Source organism: Paroedura picta, chromosome 6 (genome assembly GCF_049243985.1).
Source record: "Paroedura picta isolate Pp20150507F chromosome 6, Ppicta_v3.0, whole genome shotgun sequence".
NCBI lineage: Eukaryota > Metazoa > Chordata > Lepidosauria > Squamata > Gekkonidae > Paroedura > Paroedura picta.
In genome coordinates this window covers 112,519,896-112,544,423 of record NC_135374.1, presented here as the reverse complement: position 1 = coordinate 112,544,423, position 24,528 = coordinate 112,519,896, and the positions used below count along the sequence as shown (strand labels likewise).

Sequence of the window (24,528 nt, the reverse complement as noted above, 5' to 3'; positions counted from 1 at the left end):
ACTCTTGGGCTAGTTATTATTTCTCATTAGGGTTGCCAGCTCTGGGTTTGGAAATTCCTGGAGACTTTGGGGGCTGAGCTAGGAGTAGGCAGGATTTGGTGTAGGGAGGGTCTTCAGTGGAGCATAATACTATGGGGTCCATCCTCCTAAGCAGGGACAGCTGTGGAAATGACAATATTTTAGAGAACTGAAGTTAATCTGATTCAAATGGGTAGCCGTGTTGGTCTGAAGCAGCACAATGAAATCAGAGTCCAGTAACACCTTTAAGACCAACAAAGATTTATTCAGGGCGTGAGCTTTCGAGTGCAAGCACTCTTCGTCTGATTGGTGAATAACAACAAAGAAAGGAGGAACAGGATGTCTCTTTTTAAAAAGAGAGAGAGAACACCCTCAACAGTAGTTTTGCATTTCGCAGGCGTTTGTTTGAATCCAGCCATAAATAATTTATTATAATAAAGTTATCATTAAAGTCACCCTGGTCGTAAATCAATGCTTTTACTGTGCAACCATTTTTTTACGGCTCGAGTGTTGTTTTAAATTAACAGCGTAAGATTTAGAAGCCTCCCTGGGGGAATAAGGAAACAGAGCCTGGGTCAGACTTCAGGTGTTCTCATGAAAATGCATTCCCAGCTGCCGGCCAATAACTATCACATGCGGAACGTTTGACGATCATTTAAAAAATTAGCATCTGCGGTCTGTGCTGGGGGGTGGAACACAGCCAGGAGGGCAATAAAGAACTTGGAAGTGTTGCAATCAAATCAATACCGAACTCTCCCTAGATGGGACTGAGGCTTTCATACTTTGGTCGCATTACGAGAAGATAAGAGTCACTGGAAAAGCAATAGTGCCAGGAAAAGTTGGAGCCAGCAGGAAAAGAGGAAGACCCACCATAAGATGGAGTGACTCAATAAAGGAAGCCATAGCTCTCCGTTGGCAGGACCTGAGCTAGGCTGTTAAGGGTAGGACATTTTTGGAGGTTAATCATTCTTAGGGTGACCAAAAGTCAGAAGCAACTTGATGGTGCTCAACAAACAATGGTTTCTACTCTTTTCTCATCTGTAAACAGCCCGTGGCGCCACGGGCGCCACGGACTGTATAAAGGAGTAAGGGGTAGTGGGGAGGAGTTAGGGCGGGACCGGTCCGGGATAAAAACTCGGGGGGGGCCAATCAGGAGCCGCGAAGCGGCTCCTGATTGGCCCCTCCGAGTGTCAATCCCGCCCCAAGCAGACAATGGGGAGCCGCGCGAAGCGCGGCTCCCCATTGCCTGCTTCACTCGCTCAGAAAATGGCGGCCCGCCTGGTGAGAGCCTCGGCTGGGGGGTGGGCCAGGAAGCCTTCTCTCGGCCGGCGGAGCGGCCTCGCAGCGTTGTGGACGCTGCTAGCCCGCTCCGCCGGCCGAGAGAAGGCTCCAGAGAGCCTCGGGGGGGTGGATGGGTGGGGGGGGGAAGGGAAGCCTTCTGCCGCCGGCCGCAGCGGGCTCACAGCGTCTACGACGCTGTGAGCCCGCTGCGGCCGGCGGCAGAAGGCTCCAGAGAGCCTCGGGGGGGGGGGATGGGTGGGGGGGGGAAGGGAAGCCTTCTGCCGCCCCAAGGAAGCCCCCGCCGCAAACACAACACAAGACTCCAGCCGCCGAGAAGCTGCAGAGAAAAAAGAAACACCCCCGGAGGAGCCTTTCGCCGCTAGCGCGACGAGAGGCAGCAGAAAAAAAAACCCCTGTAGGAGCTCCAAGCCGGCGCGCCGACGAGAGGCAGCAGAAAAAAAAACCCTGTAGGAGCCTTTCCCAGCTCCAAGCAGCAGAAAAAAAAACCCCTGTAGGAGCTCCAAGCCGGCGCGCCGACGAGAGGCAGCAGAAAAAAAAACCCTGTAGGAGCCTTTCCCAGCTCCACGCAGCAGAAAAAAAAACCCTGTAGGAGCCTTTCCCAGCTCCACGCAGCTGAAAAAAAAAACCCTGTAGGAGCCTTTCCCAGCTCCACGCAGCAGAAAAGAAAAACCCTGTAGGAGCCTTTCCCAGCTCCACGCGGCAGAAAAGAAAAACCCTGTAGGAGCCTTTCCCAGCTCCACGCAGCAGAAAAGAAAAACCCTGTAGGAGCCTTTCCCAGCTCCACGCAGCAGAAAAAAAAAACCCTGTAGGAGCCTTTCCCAGCTCCAAGCAGCAGAAAAAAAAACCCCGGAAGGAGCCTTTCCCAGCTCCACGCAGCAGAAAAAAAAAACCCTGTAGGAGCCTTTCCCAGCTCCAAGCAGCAGAAAAAAAAAACCCTGTAGGAGCCTTTCCCAGCTCCACGCAGCAGAAAAAAAACACCCTGTAGGAGCCTTTCCCAGCTCCACGCAGCAGAAAAAAAAACCCTGTAGGAGCCTTTCGCAGATCCAAGCAGCAGAAAAAAAACCCTGCAGGAGCCTTTCCCAGCCCCAAGCAGCAGAAAAAAAAACCCTGTAGGAGCCTTTCACAGCTCCACGCAGCAGAAAAAAAAAGCACCTCCTGGTGTCCCCTGGGTCCTAGCGCCCATTGCATTCCTGGTTGCAATGGGCTTTCTTGCTAGTTAATAATAAAGAGCTTCATAGGGTGGCAGGGACATCAGATTGGCCACCAATGAAGCTCACTACCATTTCATGGATTTACAGTACAGAGACTTCTACCCTCATCCTTCAAAGGGGGTAACCGTACTGAGCCTATATAAAATGTTCCCAAGATTATTTATTTATTTATTCAATTTGTAGCCCGCCACTTCCACACAGAGGTGCGTGGCAGGTAACATCAAACCCCACAATAAAATCCCCATAAAGGAGTCATAAAACCAGAGAAAACCCTCCTTTGGTGGCAATAAACTCCATACTCTGGCTCAACGGGCTTCTGAGCCAATGCCTCAGGGGGACAACCCCAGGGGTAGCCCGATGACCTGGCTGGGAGGGACCCAGATCTTAATTGCTCTAGCCACAACCAAAGACCTGGTGGAAAAGCTCATTTTTACAGGCCCAGTGGAACTGCGAGAGTTCCATCAGGGCCCTCTACCAGAAGGAGCCTCTAAGTCAGTGGTCCCCAACATTTTTGAGGCTGGGGACCAGCAGGGCAACTGCCTGCCCGCGCCCGCTGTGCGGGCGCGGGCGGGCTTGCGCATTGCGCATGCGTGGCCGAAATTGCACATGCACGGCACTTTCGCGCATGCCCAAAAGTGCCGTGCATGCGCGATTTCGGCCGCGCATTGCGCAATGCGCGGGCACGGCCCTGATTCCCTCTCCCCCCCTCCCGCAGTAAGAAGCTTCCCGAGCCACAAGCTTGCGGCCTGGGAAGTTTTTTACTGTGGGGGGCGGGGAGAGGGAGCCGCGGCCCCGCGCCAAGGCCTTCACGGCCTGGCACCGGGCCGCGGGCCGCAGGTTGGGGACCACTTATAACCACATTATCTTCCTCTCCTCACAACAGACACCCTGTGAGGTAGGTGAGGCTGAGAGAGCCCTGATATTCCTGCTTGGTCAGAACAGCTTTATCAATGCTGTGGCAAGCCCAAGATCACCCAGCTGGTGATCACCAGAACCTTGAACCTGATCCAGGCTGCAACTGGCAACCAGCATAGCTGCCTCAGAATAGGCTGGATGTGGAACTTCCAAGGTGCTCCTGTGAGAACCCTAGCAGCTGCATTCTGCACCAGCTACAATCTCTGGGTCAGGGACAAGGGTAGGCCCACGTGGAGCGAGTTAAAGAAGCCCAGTCTGGGGGTGACTGTTGCATGGATTACTGTAGCCAAACAGTCCAAGGACAGATAGGGGGCTAAGAAGCCTCACCTGGTGCCAATGGAAAAATGCCTTGTAGGGAACTCCTGTAACTTGGGCCTCCATTGACAAGGTGGTATCCAGGATCACACCCAAAAACTTGGCTGAGGGCAAGATGTTAAGTTGCACCCCAACCATGGTGGGTAGGTGTACTTCCTGATCTATCGCCTTCCGGCCCAGCCACAGGACCTCCGTCTTGCAAACGATGAAGGGGTGACTCTGCTCTAACCATCCATCTAGCCTCATTTTGGATTCCCTTTGGATGCTGTGGGTCAACTCTAGCCTTTCCGCATTTGGGCTTTTCACCCCTCAGTTCCCAGGATGATTTTTGCAATATGCTTTCTATGCTGAGTCCGACGGAGGCAGCCTCCCATCATGCTTTGCTCCCCCTTTTCAAAAATTGTGTTTTTTGCAAAATGGTGACTGCTTGTTTTTATTGTATCCCTTAATCCCATCATTCTATGCCTGTGATTGTCTCCCCCCCCTTCCCCCCAAATGTCCTGAATGTAATTTTTAATTTAGCCCCCTGGGTTATAACATTAAAATGCTACTGTGCAAGACTGCTTTTTTAAAAACTCAGAAACAGCACTATAACATAATCACACCTTAAAAACAAAAAAAGGTAGATTTTCGTGAATTGGTTGGAGGGGGCAAAAAATCCAAATGCACGCGTTTCCACACTGAACAGCCCCAAATTAGACCCTGTTGGACCCCAATTGAAATGATGAAATCGGGTTTTCTGGGGATTCCTTTGCTGCAGGGCAAGTGAGGGGGTAATTTAGGCCTGCGCCTGAAGAAGTAGATTTCAGTGCGGAAATGGATGAAAAAATCAACCCTTTAAAAATACAGATATGAATTATATCACAAGTGTGGAAAAAGTCTTTGTTCAGATTCTCAGCTAGCACACCAGAAACAGAATCTTTTATGTGCGGGGGATAAAGAAAGTCCTGCTCCAGGAAGACTGTCCACTCTCTTCTTTTGCTGCCTTATGGACATAGGCAAACGATGCCTCTAATTCTGCCAGGCCTCCAGGAACTAGATTTTTAGGTATATATATATATATATATATATATATATATATATATATATATATATATATATATATATATATATATATATATATATATATATATATATATATATATATATATATATATATATATATATATATATATATATATATAAACTGCTAGTGAATACTTGTTTTGATTTCTAATCAGCTGGCTCTGTATTTGTTTATAGGTGGTTATAAACAAAGGTATATAGGTTTTAACTCTTGCCTTGTAAATCATTTGGACACTCTTAGTAGCTAAAAGATCAGCATGACAATGCTGGAAGTAAATAAAAATCAAATAGCCTAGAACAGGGACTCCCAACCAGAACTCTCTGGAGCTCTGGGACTCTCTGGATATTCTGCATGGTTAACCCAAGAGCACAATCAGCTTTGTTTTAACATAAATGTGATATTCAATTTATCAGAAAGAGTACACATAAAGTTTACAAAATTGCTGTTTTGTTTCTTATTTCAGAGGTCACGCTGTCATCCTCACGAAGATTCGATAAACCTCTTGCTTTTTCACTGGACTTAAGGAACCTTTAGAGCCTCTTGTGGCGCAGAGTGGTAAGGCAGCCGTCTGACAGCTTTGCCCATGAGGCTGGGAGTTCAATCCCAGCAGCCGGCTCAAGGTCGACTCAGCCTTCCATCCTTCCGAGGTCGGTCAAATGAGTACCCAGCTTGCTGGGGGGTAAACGGTAATGACTGGGGAAGGCACTGGCAAACCACCCCGTATTGAGTCTGCCAAGAAAACGCTAGAGGGCGTCACCCCAAGGGTCAGACATGACTTGGTGCTTGCACAGGGGATACCTTTACCTAAGGAACCATACGAGACAATGAGCATGCCCAAAAAACATCACAGAAAAATTCTCCAGAGTTTTAAAAAGTCTTTCCAACTCAAAACAACATCTCTTATCTTTTATCCATTCAGGACTTTTCCAGCGCAGTGACCTTTGCTCTCTTGCGTCATCTTCACATGCTGTTGTTGTTGTTTCATTTTGGTTTTAGGCAATGCTTTTAGAATTAATTCAATGTTCTTAATGAATCGGGGAAACACTGTTGTGCCATAGCTATATCATTTTATATTCTGTATATTTTGTTTTTAATTGCCAATAAAAGCTTCTCTGCTGTACTGCTATCATGTGGATGTTGGGAACCGTAGAGATTAAACCAAGGAAACGATGAACATATTCTTTTAAGATGTGGCTGCAAAGGATGGGGAGACACAGAAGGAGAAGTTTCCACCCCCTCCGTCCACTCTGAGGGAACACTAACTGGTAAACAACTCAACAAAGCCACTCCTACTCATTTCAGAAGACTGGTGGGTGTCAGCCCTCAGCTCTGACATCTCCAAAGAAGAGGAGGTGGCTTCCTGCCCACAGGTTCACTGGAGAACGCATGAACCGAGTCTGTAGGTTTAGGTAGAACATCTTGGGCTGCCAACGTAGAAAAGCCCCCAAATGTGGTTCTGTCTGAGAACCCTGATGTCTTTTTTAATCCTGCAAGACTGCAACAAAGGGCTGCGTGGATCCTGGCAAGCCCTGCAAGCTTTGTGAATCAGCCAAAAATAAAATCAGTCTCAAAAGCAGAGTATTTTTAACACAGTTGCTGCAGAGCCCCAGCAATGAGTCAGAGAGAGAACCGGCAGGTACCTAATGACTCACTGACATTGCAACCCCCAGTATCTCTGCCTTCTTTAGAGCCATCCTATCCAAATGGTGACTAATCCCGTAACCAGCAGCCAGCTTCCAGAAGGGCTTGCTCCGTTTCCAAAATCAGAAAATGCCAAATCTATAGGTGGTGTGGCGGCTGGCCAAAAACAGGCAGGATTTGTTCAGAATGCATGGCTTTTGCAGTCAGTCAGTTCTAGGTTGTGGTCTACACCCATTCAACACTGGACTGATGTGTTTGTTTTTGCCATGAAGTTGCATGGGAGTTGTGGGATCCCCATAGGGTTTTCAGGATCTTCAGAGGTGATTTGTGTCACTGCCTCCCTTTCCGTCAGCCCCCCTGGAATTCCTTGGTGGCCTCCCATCCAAATATTGACCAAGGCCAATTCTGCTTAGCTTCTGAGGACTGACAAAATTAGACTATCCGGGGCCTATTCTGCACACAATAGATCAGGGGTAGTCAAACTGCGGCCCTCCAGATGTCCATGGACTACAATTCCCAGGCGCCCCCTGCCAGCGAATGCTGGCAGGGGGCTCCTGGGAATTGTAGTCCATGGACATCTGGAGGGCCGCAGTTTGACTACCCCTGCAATAGATAATGCACTATCAATGCACTTTAGAAGTAGATTTTCTTGTTCTGCACAGGAAAATCCAGCTGCCATAGCACGTTGAAAGTGCATTATCCTATGTGTGCGGAATGGGCGCAGGCCAAGTTATGTCAAAAACAAGTTGCCCACTGTCTTCATGCCACAGCAATGTAGTGGCTAAGAGCCACAGCCTCCAATCTGGAAAAACAGATTTTATTCCCCACTCCTCCACATGCAACAAGCTGGGTGACCTTGGGCCATGCACAGTTCTCTCAGAACTCTCCCAGACCCACCTATCTCACAGTGTGCCTGTTGTGGGGAAAGGAAGGGAAGGTGATTGTCAGCTGTAGCCTGGTGGAAGACTTGGGGCCAGTCACAGTTCTCTCAGAGCTCTTTCAGCCTTACCTTACAGGGTACCTGTTGTGGGAAGATGAAGGGTAAATTATTGTAAACTGCTTTGAGATTCCTTTGAGTATAAAAGCTGGTCTTCTTCTACTTGCCCAACCCCATGGCATTTATGCTACAGAGTTCCATAAGGTTCAATTTTGTCCCTCATGCTGTTTAATATCTTGAGGAAAGGGATGGCTGAGATCATTCAGAGATTTGTAGGAGGCAACCAAACTGTAGCTGTCCAGAAGCCCGTGGACTATAATTCCCATGAGCCCCTGCCAGCATGTGCTCATGGGAATTGTAGTCAATGGACATCTGAAGGGCCACAGTATGGCCACCCCTTATCTACACAATGCAGAAAGGGCTAAGTGAATGCTAATAAATAGGAGCTTGATCCAAGTAAAATGTAAGCATTGTTAGTAATGAGTCACCTGAACTGGGAAATATTATTTAGCCTGTACTAGATCCTCCTATTCCCCTCCCCCTCCCCAGGGTGCTTTGCTCTGTAGCTACTAACTGGTGATCCCCAGCCCTCATGAAGTACACCTGGTCTCAACTAGGGCCAAGACCTTTTTAGTCCTGGCCCCTACCTGATGGAATGAGTTCCTGGACAAGCTGTGGGCTCTGACAGAGCTGATACAGGGCCTGCATGATGGAGTTCTTTCATCCGGTGTTTGTTTAGGGATAGGGCTTGGAAGAACGCGGGGTCCCCCTTTTCCTCTCCCTTCCCTTATTTTTCTGGACATTTTCCACCTCTTTCTATTTACAATGGGGATTCCAGTGTCTACCAGAAACACCAGATTGGTAGTTGCCATGGCTTTGTTAATTTTTATGGGGATTTTATTGTGGAATTTTAAACTGTGGCTTTATTGTTAGATAATTGTATTTTTGATTATGATTATAGGCCACTCCCAGCCAGCCTGGCCAAGAGTGGCAGCCTATAAATTACAGCATGCATACATACATACATACATACATACATACATACATACATACATACATACATACATACACACACACACATACATAACTAAACATTTCATCAATAATCATCATCACTATCACTTTCATCATTAAACATTATAAAAATCAAATTGCATGCAGACAAATCATTCCTTACCTAACTAGCCCTTCCTGGGGATGTGCTTCCAATAGGGAGAGAGCACTCAACCAGGGAGGGCCAATCAGGTAGGAAGTTGTCTGCATACAACTTCAACTTTATTATGTTTAGTGATCCAACTATCAGTCCACCAAGGTCAGTATTGTCAAGTTAGACTTGCAGCATGGGTTGCCAACTCTGGGTTTGTAAACACCTGGAGACTTTGTGGGTGGAGTCAGGAATGGCCAGGAGTTGTGGTGGGAGGGACCTCAGTTGAGTATAATGCTGTGGAACCTACCCTAATTGAAGCAGCTCTCCAGGGTCTCTGATGGAAGTATTTCATCTATGCTTGCAGCAGAGCTTGGCCAGCAAACTATTGAAACTAGAGCCTGGTTATACACCTTTAAATATTGGGTTAAAACACATTTTCATGCAGCATCAAGCTCCCTACTCTATAGCCTGTTAAGCGACCGCTATATTTGGAAGCTGCAAGTAAGAGGATATTAGGTAAACTGCAGTGCATTGGGCTGGATATCCATCTACTAGTTGCCCAAAATGAAAGAACAATGAGGCAAATAATGCAGAGAATGCAAGACATAAATGTACAGATACCGAGTTCAATATCAAGCAACATTTGCTCCCCTCCGTATCGGGGAATCCTCCTTGTGTATAGATCTTTTTCTGCATATTTGGGAATATCAGATGACAGTTCTCTAAGAAGAGTCTTTTTTTAGCATGGCTAAATATCCTCCCTTACAATATATCCAGAGGCTGTCTTTCGGATATTTGTTTTACTAAAAGGTTGTGCCTTCATGGATATGGTATTCCTGACCCCTTATATCACCTGTTGGTGGAGTGCCCCAGATTTCTCCACTTGCAAAAAACAAATAGTGGGGAAAAAACCTGAAATTTACTAGTGTAGATGAAAACCAAATAACACATAGAGTTTTAGATGAAAGGGATCCGGAGATCATCCCAAAAATGACCAAGGTATTATCCACAATACTAAGGGTAAATCATTAATATCTGAACTTCATATTGGCTAAATAACAAATTTCTGTGTACTCCATTGTAAGTTGCACATCACAATATGACTACCTTATAATCTACTGCTTTATACATTATGAAGGATTGTATATATTATTTTATTGTATTATTCTTATTCTATTGTTTTATCTTTTATTATGCCAATGAAGGTACTCTGTATTCTGTATTCATATCATCTACAATGTGGTCATTTTAACTGCTGGTGCTGGGGGATTGAACTGGGGACCTTCTTTGAGACAAGCAGATGCTCTACCTCTGAGAGACAGTGCTTCACATAGCTGTATCTTTGGCTGTAAAGGATGAAATTTGTCACAGTTTCTCTTATAAACATCAAGAAGTTATTACGGTGTCCCTGGAATTCCTTTGGAAATTCCAGCTGATCCTTTAGAAGTTAGGAAGATGGAAACCAGAAGCAGGCAGATTTTTTAGCAAGAATACCTCACCGGCGGAATTAGACACACAAAAAAAATGCTTTTGGTTCTACCACATCTGTTCCACCACATTGCGGCCTCTATTGAAAAAGCTCTAAAAGGAGCACATAATGTTCCATTCTGTCTGAAAGAGGCCCTTTTGAGAAACACTGATCACAGAAGTGGAGCATCTCAAGAGAGCCACTTCTCTAAATGGGTGGGTCCCATGCAACCTAGAGCTTTACAAAGGATCATCAGCAACTTTTTGACAAGATTTTTTTGGGAAAACTTTTGACTATGTTTAATCTAGGCACATTCCAGGTAATTGAGCAATCACCATCACACATGATAATGCAGGTTACACCTAGTAACTAAGCCAGGGGTAGTCAAACTGCGGCCCTCCAGATGTCCATGGACTACAATTCCCATTCGCTGGCAGGGGCTCATGGGAATTGTAGTCCATGGACATCTGGAGGGCCGCAGGTTGACTACCCCTGAACTAAGCAGAGATCAGTTCCACACTAGCGCTTTCCCTCACTTTTGCCTTTTTAAAGGGTGGGATAGAAAAATTAAGATTTATTTATTTATTTGACTTTGTGTTCCTTTCCACATCTAATTTTGCCTTTCCAGCTGCAGACTTAAATTGTGCACTCACTTTACCCTTCGATTTACAATTCCTTGATTACAGCAATTTCATTCTTAAGGCGGATTCTAATTCGGGGCCGCTCAATGGAGAAATCAATTCATTCAGGTTCTGACCCAGCCACCATTTTGATTGATTTGTGCAAGCCCCTTTCCTTGTAACTTCCATTGCCTCCATCCCTCCTGCCTCCATAAATCATTTCCTCCTTCTTGTTTTCACTCAAGTATTTGTTCCCTATTAAGGTTTCTCCCAACTTGTATAATCTCTATAAGATCTTCCCTTTCCACCCCCACCCCATTGTAACAGCATAAATTCACAGTGCTAATTATTTCCTTCATCCATATTAGCACGCGTTCTCCCCAAGGAGTACTTAATTTTGCTCTACCAATTAGAATGTTTTGGTCCTCATTAATCAGTGAATATTTCTTTAAATATTTTGTTATTTCCCTAACACATAAGAAACATCTGAATAAGATATGGTGAATGGCATTGAAGTTGGGCAATAACCCCATTATTGTACTGGGGGAGGATTTTAGGTCTCAGACTATGGCAGTTTTTTTTTATAACATGCATCGGCTTTACTCTTCCATGTATGGTAAAAAAAAATGTAGTAGAATGATGACATTACTTTACATTCTACATTATTCCAGCACCTGGAAATTAATGGACCCTGAAAAGAATTGCGACAAGTTAATGTAATGCTATCCACCAAGGAAAGGAGAGGATCGTGGGGTTTTAATTCTCTGCTGAGGATCTAGCATAACTAAACTTGTACTGTTTTATCTATTTAGAACCAAGCCCTAGAGAGAAAGAGATGTCTTGCAGGTGAAATAATTTTCATGCAGAGCTATTAGTCTTTGAAGCATTGCTCATAAACTAAATGGCCTCTTACAATCATCGAAATTTCTCTCTGTAATTCAGACCAGGGATTTTTCTCTTTTTTTGGAAAGCTGATTGCATGTATTAAAAAGAGAAATCCAAATTTAGTAAACTGTGCCTTCCCAGGAATAAATGAGGACATGATTCTGTGAAGAGAAAGGCATTTCCTAAAGCCCATGATAAAGTGACGAATCCCCTCGTAATCTCCAGTTATTAACTGCCAAAAAATTACCTACCTGGAGAATGAATCGTGAAATAATCTGCATGGTCCTGTCATTTCCCCATTCTCTCATCAGTGTCTAATCATATTCACCCATGCAATATATCGATATTACAGAGATTTCCAAATCTTTGTGAAGAGCAAACAAATAAATGAAGACAGTCGGGGGAGGAGGCTAAGAAGAATTAGTATTTCTGTCAGCAAGTTAGTAAAAATGTAAGAAGCACATTATTTTTTTTTTCAATTTGTAAGTGAAATTTATGAAGTGAAATTTCTGCCATCCAGGGGTGGTTCACAAAATAGGAGGGGTGGAGTTTGGAAGTGTACTAACATAAAGGATTGCTGTGAGAATAAATGAAGAACCATATTATATTCACAGATCCTGATGGAAGGATGGGATGGAAGAGTGACATAAATAGCTGCTGGACAATTACTTTCTATCCATTTCAGCCAAAATCCCCAACCTTCTGGCACATGAGGGCCACATTAGAGTGTCTAATACCTAAAGAGGGCTACATCTTAAAACATGTAACAGAAGTATTAACCTACCCTTTTAGAAGAAAAATAAACATTAATAACATGTCACTGATTTGTGACAGATACCATTAAAATGTCATGCAAATGTTGACCTGTACATTTTGACCTACACTTGGCTTTCACAGTTCATCTTGGGGGGGGGGGGGAATTGTTCACAGATGTGTGCAGTACCAAGGATTGTGAACATGCCTGCAGCAAATTTCTTTAGATTGATTAATACATCAGGTAGACCAGAAAACAAATCTTATAGACTTATTTTCTTTGCAAATATTTCTGAGAAGATCCATGGTTTGCAAATCAATTAATTCCACCTAAAAAAAAAGTTATTTGCATCTTCTGGTTCAGATGAATTCTGAGACATTCTTATTTCCTTTATATGCTTATGGCAGTCAGTTAATCTTGTCTGGAATTCTACCTGCAATAGGTTCAGTGATTTCTCATTCAACATTGAATTCTAAATCCCTCCTCAAATTTAAGTTCATTGCAGCAGAAGAAGTTTGAAAAGTTACCTTTCCTAATTTGCCTCAAAAGCAAGTTTTGTTTTTGTTTTGCTTCAAAAACTTTTAATGTAGAATACATGTCACACATAAAAAGGTAAAGGTATCCCCTATGCAAGCAGCGAGTCATGTCTGACCCTTGGGGCGACGCCCTCTAACGTTTTCTTGGCAGACTCAATACAGGGTGGTTTGCCAGTGCCTTCCCCAGTCATTACGGTTTACCCCCCAGCAAGCTGGGTACTCATTTTACCGACCTCAGAAGGATGGAAGGCTGAGTCAACCTTGAGCCGGCTGCTGGGATGGAACTCCCAGCCTCATGGGCAGACAGCTTCAGACAGCATTTCTGCCGCTTACCAATCTGCACCACAAGAGGCTCTTTATCTATCTATCTATCTATCTATCTATCTATCTATCTATCTATCTATCTATCTATCTATCTATCTATCTATCTATCTATCTATCTATCTATCTATCTATCTATCTATCTATCTATTTATTTAATATATATCCTGCCCCTCCCGACAAATGGCTTACAGAATAAAATGGGCCTAATGGGCCTATTACAATAAAACAGTAAAATCAAGAAACAATCCCCTCCCATGTTAACAATAAAAACAGCTTACAACAAGATAGTGAGCAAAATCCAACTACCTCCCAATAATTCCCCCCACACACTGGCCAACAAATTTGGCCTGCAACCTTAGATTCAGTGTGTTCAGATGATCTGTGATATCACAGTTAAGAAAGCCAAATAAAAAAATCCATCTAGGGTCAGAAAGTACTTTTTCACCTTTTTCCTTAAAAACAACATTAACCTTTTGTTGAAGACTGAAAAATGTTTGAGGACTATCCCTCTTTTAAGTCACCTGACTTCTACAAGATTCAATACATCTCCATATTCTGTATCTATCTTGGAGAGAAAATTTTGAAACTGACTAAAAGTTAGGCCACGGGTAGTCAAACTGCGGCCCTCCAGATGTCTGTGGCAGGGGGCTCCTGGGAATTGTAGTCCACAGACATCTGGAGGGCCACAGTTTGACTACCCCTGAGTTAGGCCATGATGCCTGATATAATTAATGCTGGATACAAGAATATAACAATTACCACACAAGGTTTGCTGATGGGTGAAGCAGTGAACTGACACAAGAAATGTACCTTTTAATTTAATAATTTTAATTGATTCTTCCTAAAAAACCAGTTTTACTTTCCACCATATTTCTTGCATCATCCATTGTGATATTCAATTTATCCCTACTTAGACCAAGATTTTCTTCTGATTCACACACCAAGAATACTTTTTCTGCTTTTATAGTGCATTTCAAACTGCACTGCACACCATTCTTCTGTAATTCCAAATTTGGAATCCATCTCTCTGATAAAAAAAATTAGCTCTTGAGCCATGTCTATATAATATCATCACTCCCATCTAATGCCAAAGAATAAAGGGTGACCTTGAGCTCACCACAGCACTGATAAAGTTGTTCTGACTGAGCAGTAAAATCAGGACTCTCTCAGCCTCACCCATCTCACAGGGTATTTGTTGTGAGGAGAGGAAAGGGAAGACGACTGTAAGCCACTTTGAGACTCCTTTGGGTAGAAAAAAGTGGCATATAAGAACCAACTCTTCTTCTTCTAAAAAAAATAAAACTTTTAGCCTTGACCATCAGTGACATATGCAGCTCTTCTAGTTCTTCAACACACCTGGAGATTGCAGGTACAGAATGCAGATGTGTTGTTATGTGCGAAGTCGTGTCCGACCCATCGCGACCCCATGGACAATGATCCTCCAGGCCTTCCTGTCCTCTACCATTCCCCGGAGTCCATTTAAGTTTGCACCTACTGCTTCAGTGACTCCATCCAGCCACCTCATTCTCACTAACAAAAGATTAGGGCATGTTTTCTCAGTTGCTTTAACCATGCTCTTTTAAACAAATTTACTATCACTCCTAGCAGTACATTTAGCATTGTGATAGCCGGCCATCACAGTAGACAGTTCATCCTCAACACGCTTTCTAGATCTATTTTGTTGCAAAAACACTGGTTTTCTTTTAAGATACTTTATCTTGTTCACTCATACCTCTCCTTGACATATTCAGTACCTCTTGTGACAGGATTCAAAGTGCCTTTTAACATTGTGCTCCTTCTATACGTAGATAGGCAAACCGCCTTATCCTTCTTTAAAACAAAGGAATCAGTACCCATTTGTCATTAATGACACATGGTTCATCTGCATTTTTTTTTGAAACACCACTTTCTTTTGCAGATATTTTCTTACGGAACTTTTAGCAGAGTAGCAGTTGCAGAGTTTCAATATCATCCTTGAATACAGAATTGAGAGATATAGTTTAAGGCAGGGGTAGTCAACCTGTGGTCCTCCAGATGTCTGTGGACTACAATTCCCGTGAGCTCATGGGAATTGTAGTCCATGGACATCTGGAGGACCACAGGTTGACTACCCCTGGTTTAAGGGGCCTCACTTTTCCATTTGTTTCTCAGCAAATCCACCCCACTATAGCTGCTATTAGCTGGGGATTTTCATTCATGGCAAAGAAGAAACCCCCTGCCTTTCTGTCTATGACAGTTCTTGGAAGTATTGGGCCCTATGCATGGGCTAGGATGAATTTTTTAAAAACAGGTTATGAATCTGACCTACCATAAGGCAGAGTTGCAATCCAAAGTACATGAATTCTATGAGATTTATTTCTTAATAAACACCACAGCCTGGAGGTTTAAATCTACACATCCTTTCAAAACTGGGGACCCTTCAAAAAAGGGCTGGTAGGAAGAAAGAGCAAATTAAAGGGAAGCCTCCCACCTGGAGCAGAGGATGTCCCATCAGGTTATACATTCCGTGTACTGCTAAGACAGTACTCCTTTGCTCACAGCCCAAGGGGCCCCTCACCAGGCCTCATAACCACAACTGCACGAGAGCTTATCACTGGAGGGGGTGAGGAAGGAGAGGCAGAAGCAAGCAAGACAAGATGAGCAACCAGCTCTTGTTGAGGAAGGATGAATGCTTCTGCCTGCAGCAACAGCCTCACCAGTGGCTTCAGAAGCCATGTGGAGGAATCTTGATGGGTAGAGCCTCTAGAGCAGGAGTAGGCAAACTGCGGCCCTCCAGATGTCCATGGACTACAATTCCCAGGAGCCCCTGCCAGCATTTGCTGGCAGGGGCTCATGGGAATTGTAGTCCATGGACATCTGGAGGGCCACAGTTTGCCTACCCCTGCTCTAGAAATATTCAATATGCTGAACACTATAGACTCTCGTTTTGACAATTAAAAGGGATTTTTTTGCTGCCATTTTCCTGCTTTCCTCCCCCCCACCACCACCAAAGTAGGAGATGACCGTCAGTCAAGGTCCAAGAGAAGTCCAAGGAAACTGACCATGGCAAACAGTTTATTTCCCACAAAGTGTAGTAATCTCAGCAAACCAACAATCATAACGAGTCCGTTGGTGGATATTTCGTTTTCGAAGAACTTCTTCAGTGACTTTTAAAAATAATTTCTCTTTTGCATAAATTTTGAATTTGTGTTGAAATGATATTTTGAAGGAAAGGAAGACATGAGTGTGAAGAAATCTTTAAAATTTATGGAAAAAATAAATTATTGTTCAAAGTCACTGAAGAAGTTCTTAGAAAATGAGCTATCCACCGAGGGACTTGTTATGACTGTTTCCTGAGATTACTACATTTCGTCAGAAATAAACTGCTTGCCATCATCAGTTCCCTTGCAGTTTTTTTTCTAAAAGCAAACCAAACACCTCTTTTACCCAATTCAGACAATCTTACTTACACACAAACTACCCAGAATGGCCAAAATGCTAGCATAGAGGATAAGACCAATAAGGGGCTGATAGAAGGAACCAGGGAAACTGGGGGGAGGGGGGGTGTAGCTATTGTGTTTTTTGCAAGGGCAGTGCAGGAAGAGCACCAGTAGAGAGTGCCTCTTGAGACACAAAGAGCAGTGTGGGACTGAGGGGAAAGCCTTGAGGGAGACTGCAAGTAAACAGGCAGGCTGGAGCTCAGAAAGACCTCAGTGGGCCGCAGAAAGAGCTCAGGGTCGGGGTGTGCATGCAGCCTAAGGGTTGCAGGTTGGGGACCCCTGAATTTCAGGTTGCCAGCTCTGGGCTGAAAATACCTGGAGACTTTGGGAGTGGAGCCAGGAGGGGTGGGACTAGGAGGGAGCTCACTGGAGTGTGTTGTTGTTGTTAGGTGCAAAGTCGTATCCGACCCATCGCGACCCCATGGACAATGATCCTCCAGGCCTTTCTGTCCTCTACCATTCCCCGGAGTCCATTTAAGTTTGCACCTACTGCTTCAGTGACTCCATCCAGCCACCTCATTCTCTGTCGTCCCCTTCTTCTTTTGCCCTCAATCACTCCCAGCATTAGGCTCTTCTCAGGGAGTCCTGATCTCTGTCACCAAGGGTTAATGCTATGGCATGCACACTCCAAAGCAGCTGTTTTCTCCTGGAGAACTGATCTCTGTCACCGAGAGATGAGCTGTAAAACTGGGGGATCCCCAAGTCCCCCAGCGGAGGAGGGAAAGAGCCGGCCTTTATGTTAGTACACTTCCAAACTCCACCCCACCCCCCACCCCCATTTTGTGAACCACCCCAGGACGCCCGGCATGATAGGGGCAGTCTACAAATACAGAAATAAATAAAACAAAACTATAAGTATTTCATGTACAATAATATGGGGCAGGGGAGAGACTACAATAAAAGATCATCAATTCTGTTGCCTGTAATTGCAATTGCTTTCACTTAGTATAAAACCCTGCTGTATCAAAACCAAACAAAGAGATTTGCAGCACTTTAAGACTAAGCAGATCAGATTGAAGCACAAGCTTTTGTGGACTGTAGCCTGACATGTTTTATATGACTTGCCTGGAACATTTCTCATGTTCTCTCATTTATTTTCATTTTCTGCCATTCCATGCAGGTGGTCATCTACTAACTCATTTCCCTCCCAGTTACGTTTGTGCGCCTGAGACTCTCGAAACCTGAGACAGAAATTGGTGTCTTGATTGCACCCAGCATGAGATAAAATCAACATCAATTGCATTTTCACCGTAAAACTCATTACAACGTATTTACCATAAGCATCGAATAATAATCTCACGTGAAATAAAGGGGCTTAATTCCTTCAGATATTTTAAGGTTTGCTGCACTCCTGTCTGAGTTCAAATACTTTGAAAAACAAGCCATTTATCTTATTTAGCCCAGTTGCCCCAACAAATGTCACATAAAAATGTAATGGAGAGAAAAACAAACAGATGTTACTTCACAGGGAAAGATAGTGAAACTCGAACACATTTAAAAAATCATTGTGTTTGCTTGAATCTGCTCATAGGCAACCCAGTTAAAATGGGTTTTGGTTGAATGAGTTGATTCACTTCTTGAGAAATCTGTAACCTTATACCAGGCTTTCTCGACCAGGAAACCCTGGGGTTTCTTGACAGCCCTGGAAGGGTTTTCCCAAATGGGTGGGAGTTAATTAATTTTTCATTTTTTAAAAAATTGTTAAACACTTACTGAGTGACCATACATGGTCATGTTGACCTGACACCATCCCTCCCCAAATGGCCAATGATGGGGTGGGAAGGGGAGGGGTCCTGGGTGGGTGTGTACACAGTCATGCTTCCCAACCACATTCTGCACAATTGAGCCTCTTCTGGGTTTCCTCGAGGCCTGAAGAGGTTTCTTGATGGTAAAAAAAGTTTAGAAAGTCTGCCTTATACCTATGATTTGTACATGGTTTTAAAAACTGAATCAAATCCATGCCAGCAATATTCCTGAGAAAGATTCTGCTGCCTCTGGAGACTGATGCCAAGCTTTAGTAACAATAGGATTGGCTCAAGGTATTTTGATACTCTTAGGAGCAATGCATTTTTTGCCATTCCATAAACTGTTGCCTATGGAAGAGGCACAACTTCCTCTTCAGGGGAAGGGGTGGTAAACAGAGAACTTGTAGAGCAGGGGTAGTCAACCTGTGGTCCTCCAGATGTCCATGGACTACAATTCCCATGAGCCCCTGCTAGATCATTTTCTGATCTTCCTGGAATCTTTTGGAGGATGACTAAATATGTAGCTGAGGTCATCGTACAAAGGGCAAGGAAACAACACATGTCCCACAATTTCAATTTCTTCAGAGGCACAAGGACATAGATGCTTGTGGAACAGAACACCTGTCAAGACCCTGAGGTGCAGTCCTGGATGGAGCCCTCTAAGACAAACACACAGGAGTCCCAGGCATTAGGAAAACCTAAAGCAGACTTTATTAGGGCAAGGCATCAACAACAGGTCTTCAGCATCACAGGCATAATACGGAAACCCTAGCAGATATACTCTTTGGCTCCCACCTACCAAACCTAGATTTAGGTGACGATTCTCTTTTCCTATAGTTGACCCATTTGACCCCCCAGTACCATATGAAAACATGAGACAGTCAGTTGTTCTGACACCTTGGTGTGAAGATTGGAAACAAGATTGTTCAGCATTCTAGGAAGGACCGAGATAAGAGCATTTTGCACTACAAAGTCTCTCTGAAGTTGAAAGCTAGGGAGAACTGGGGAGAATGGGCAGCTGCAAGAGGCCAGGTAGAAGCCAGTTCACTTCCACGATGGGAGAAACTTCTAATTTGGCATGGGCCAAGCGTGTCACATGACAACACCATGGTATCACTCTTCTAGTAATGCAGATGACAAAAACCTTAAAACGAGACAAAGTGAAAGCTGCACTATGCTTGAACATCAGTAAACTAGTTCAATGATTTGACAGTATCTTGTGCCTAAGATGATGGCATTTTGCAGTAGAGCATAGATGGAGTTGGCAGTTCAATGTGCTTAATTACAGATTTGGCTTTTGAATAACCAAGGTTATTAAAGCTGCTAGGAGCTTATCCAATGGATCCTAATGTCTCTAAAAGGGACCTTTCCCACTGTCTGCTTCAAGTAAAACTGAGAATGGTTTAGAGTCCAATAGAGGTGGATGAAAGCTGGGATCAGGTAAACCACTAATCACGGAGTTACTACAGAGAAGCTGACACTGGAGACTTCACACCAGGCTGCAGGCTGGAGTTTGAGTCAGGGCACGTTGCCCTGCCCTTCCCACTCCCACATTTGATCTGGTGCACCTCATCCACCCCAGATTTGTGATCCCGCATGGGAGCTGGGGCTGCAAAGTTCTCAGTGCAGAAACAGTTATGTTCAGCATGGTTACAATTAACCCGTAGCGACGTGTTTTCATACAGATAACAGATAAGAATGAGTAGCTGTCTATCTATATTGGACTTCTCAAATTTACACCACAGTCCAGCACAAGAGGTAAAATCAAATGCTGACAAAATCAATGAAAGCCTCTGGATGAGGGTAAAACACTAGTATACCGTTTGAATAGCCTACTCTGGAACCAGCTTGTGCCTCCTTTAAAATACTTTCAAGATCTAGCCAGTCCTATAACTTCCTCAGCAGGTGGCTTGCAGAGAAGTTACTAATGATACTCAATTACCTGACTAGGCAATAATTAGCTGGGTCAGTTCTATAGCCACTCTCCAACCCACTGGAATATAGGCTGTGAGATCGATTCAAGTGAATAATGCAGCAAGAGCCAAACCCCACCAGTCCAGACATGCTTTTGAAAGATCAGTAGTAATACTGTTGCCACTTGGGTCTTTGTCTGATTTCCTGCATTGAACAAGATTGGGAATTTCTAAAATGGATACAGGTGGCCACTTAGGTATCCCATTTAGGCTATCCACAGCAGTGCGTGGACATTCCTGGCCCAAGGTAAGAATATCTCAAAAAATATGCTTTCCATGAGTTCAGGGGATACAAGAGTCTAAAGCAGCAGCCCTCCAATGGGAGGTTGAATCATTAATCTCTGTTGCTACCATTAACTTCTGCCAAATTGTACTCTGGGTCTGCAGTTTTCTCCTTTTGGTTAAAACTTCATCTTTCCTTTTCAAATCAAACTATTCTGGCAGAAGCCTTGGCCAGTTCTGTTCCTTATATCAGGGATAGTCAACCTGTGGTCCTCCAGATGTTCATGGACTACAATTCCCATGAGCCCCTGCCAGCAAATGCTGGCAGGGGCTCATGGGAATTGTAGTCCATGAACATCTGGAGGACCACAGGTTGACTACCCTTGCCTTATATGGTCTATATTGCTCTACCAAATATGTTTAGCTTCCAGTTGTTCCTGATCAAACCAGGGCTTGGAATTGTGAGGGGAGGGCATGACCTCAGCAAACATCTTAGTACGAAGATCTTCACATCACCATTCTAAACCGAACGTTATTCGTTGTTCGTCCGGTTTCAAATAAAAGTTTTTTACTCACCACCAAAAGCAGCAGCAGGGAGAAAGCTGGGGGTGAAATGGCTCTAAGCCACTGGGACCCCTGCTTCTGCTTTTCACAAACTGCCACAACCATGAACTGCATGAAAATTCACAAACTGCCACAACCATGAACTGCATGAAAATTTGTGGAAGTTTGCAGCAACTCTTGAGTTCACCAACATCACTTTGTGAACCACAAACTGCCCAAAATTCATCATGAACTTTGTGAGCTGGTTCATGCCCATCCCTAATTTGATTGCACCTTCCATGAACCCCAGGTTTCTAGCACAAAACTATTGTGATAACTAGGAAAAACCTGTATTTAAACTTGATGTCTACACAGCTCTTTCAACTTAACTGTGCTTTTAGGCTTTCCTGACTTATTTCTAGTGATCAACTAGTACAAGCAGAAACAGGCAATTTTACAATTATACATTCTTTAGAAAATCCCCTCTTTCTGGAAGAAACGTATATCCTTTCCTTTTTATTCTAAATTTGCAGTGTTCTGATAATAACCTGGATACCTTTTATAGGTAGGAGCCCAAAATCCTCATAGAAATCAAAAGAACAAGAACTCGATGCTTTTGTCAGTTTTGTCAAATCAAATTTGTCATCCAACTCTGCTAAGCATCACTTTAACGAGAAAGCAACATGAAATCTGCCCAAATGATACTGAAGAAACATATTTCAACTTTCATCTCTTTCAGAATGTCCATTCTGCTGGTGACAACCCTTGTCAAGAAATGTTTCAGAATGATTAAGCTGGTGACAAATTGCTAATTTCTAAGATTTCCAGGAGAGGGAAAACATACTTTGCATCAAATTATTTCAGAAGAAAGAATTTCATTTCGAGACTGAAATTCAGGTTAAGTGAAATTTCACATCACTATCCAACCCATGCTGTCAAATATTAAACTTGTGTTTTGTTTAGTCACTCACATTAATTAGGTTTTATTATTGTTATTGACAGATAAAGAACAATTAATTACCTTTGGTTGAAAATCTGAAAATTTCATTGTTAGAGCTTTCACTTCAAAAATAATGTTGATCTGGAATTGAATGGATCAGAGAAAGGAAGCACAAAATTATTATTATATTCAGAAAAAATAAGCAAACACTGTGTCTCAGGTACAAGATGGTGACTCAATGGGATTTAAAATATTCATCATAACATCTCGTCGTAACTTTCCACCCATGGGAATTAAAAAATGAACTAATAACAAAAATATGTTTAATACAAACATGTGGAGAAAGAAAAAGAGAGGAGAATGTTTTTATACCCTGCTTTTCTCTAGCTTAAGGAGTCCTGACGTAGCTTATAATCACCTTCCCTTCTTCGCCTCACAACAGACACCTTGTGAGGTAGGAGAGGCTGAGAGAGCTCTGAGACAATTGTGGCTGGACTAAGGTCATTAAACAGGTCTCATGGGTCTCCAAGTGGCTTACATCAGCTTCCATTCCTCTCCCCACAACAGACACCCTTTGAGGCAGGTGGGGCTGAGAGAGTTCTGGGGGAACTGTGGCTGGCCCAATGTCACCCTGCAGGCATTGCCTGAAGAACTGGAGAATCAAACCCACTTCTCCATATAAGAGTCCAGTGCTCTTAACCATGCTGGTTTAACCAACAGTCACTTTGTGAGGTAGGTGGGGCTGTGAGAGTTTTGAAAGTGACTGGGCCAAGTTCATGTGGAGGAAGACTGGGGAATCTAAATTTCTAGATTAGAGTCCACCACTCTTAACCACTACACCACCCTCTCTTGCACTGCTTTTGGTAGTTACCAGGATCACATGACCCCAACCCTTTGCAGCAATTACCCTGGCTTCGATCCACTGCTGAGAGCAATTCAAAGTGTTGGTTTTAACTGTTAAGGTCCTACGTGACTTGTTGTCTCTGAATGGCTGTCTTCTCTCACACATTCCTGCCTGGAAAGTCCAAGAGAAAGGCCCTTTTCACTGTCCCATTGATCGAAGGAATTCATCTGACAGACATAGAAGAGAGGGTTTTCTCAGAAGCAGCCCCATCATCAGTAGCTGGCTCCACCTCCTGCAGCAGCCATTTTGCAGCAACCATTTTGTGGCCGTGACCACCTCCCTGTGTCCCAAAGTACTGGTGGGCTCAAAAAGCTTGGGGACTCCCATTTTAGTTTATTCCTAGTGGTGAGCCAGCCTGGGAGAATTCTCAGTGTTGGGGAAGTGGCGTCTTCGTAGAGCTGCATTGTTGTCCTTTACACACACAGTGCTAAATGGCACCTTCTCAAATTCAGCTTCGGACAGAGGATGCCAGGGCACACTATTTTCAATGCTCCTGAAAATAAATCACTTTCTGGTTTGGGTCAGAAATCTTGATTTATCACAGCAGATTTATGCCCACTAAAAATCAACCAGCCAACTGCACACAATTCAGAAGAAGAGAGCTAGTTTTTTAATACCCCACTTTTCATTACCTGAAGGAGTCTCAAAGGAGCTTATAAACACCTTTCCCTTCCTCTCCCCACAACAGACACCCTGTGAGAAAGGTGAGGTTGAGAGAGCTCTAAGAGAACTGCTTTGGAAGAACAGTACTGTGACTGGCCCAAGGTCACCCAGCTGCCTGCCTGTGGAGGAGTAGGGAATCAACCCCAGTTCTGCCACTCTTGACCACGACACCATGCTGGCTTTTCTAACTCATACAATAATGATATGAGTACCAACCCTGCATTCTAGGGTGGAGATACCAAGACTGGGTTATAGTGCACTTTTGGTTCCAACATCCGTGGTCCTGGGAGAAAAAAAGTAAGAGGACCCAGTAAGAGAGAATCCACGCAGCTTCTTCCCAAGAAGTGGCCACCAAAACACTGCATTTCTATCAGATCAAGTATTAGCTGGAAGAATTGATGGGCCAAGGCAGAGCAGAGACCCATTAGTCCCATACTGAGTAATTTTTCTGGGAATCATCTTCATAAAGGTGATACCCATAAATCTTAACAGGTGTGGGGAGTGGAGACACACAAACATAGAGAGAGAGAGAGAGAGAGAGAGAGAGAGAGAGAGAGAGAGAGAGAGAGAGAGAGAGAGAGAGAGAGAGAGAGGGCCATTCCGCACGACTTCAATGTTGCAAAAGGCTTGCAAATTGTAAACGTTACTAATTTGCAGTTATGCACGACGTCGCACACAATCTGCCACACTCCTGAAACAGTCCTGCAAAAAGTGATTCGTTGTAGCGCTTAAAGGGAAATCCAGAAAAGAGGATTCACCCTCCGAAAAGCGCTACACTCTTGCAAACAATCTGCAACAGTAGCGAAAAAGACCTGTGCGTTCCCATTGTTGCAGTTCCAGCCAAGTCCCTCCCCCTGGCTCTCTCTCCTCCGAACTTCCGGCGAAGCGATCGCCATTTTTTTTCCTCTGAGTGAGCAGAA

General features: G+C 44.0%; 1 long non-coding RNA gene across 1 annotated transcript in view; it reads right to left on the bottom strand.

Moving 5' to 3' along the window:
• Positions 1 to 24,528, bottom strand: part of LOC143840783 (uncharacterized) — a 118,869-nt gene that overhangs the window by 13,766 nt on the left and 80,575 nt on the right. The window contains exons 2-3 of the long non-coding RNA XR_013232407.1: positions 22,949 to 23,112; positions 22,123 to 22,182 (exon numbers count right to left, since the gene is read on the bottom strand). This is a non-coding gene — a long non-coding RNA (uncharacterized LOC143840783). The remainder of the gene's footprint in view (positions 1 to 22,122; positions 22,183 to 22,948; positions 23,113 to 24,528) is intronic.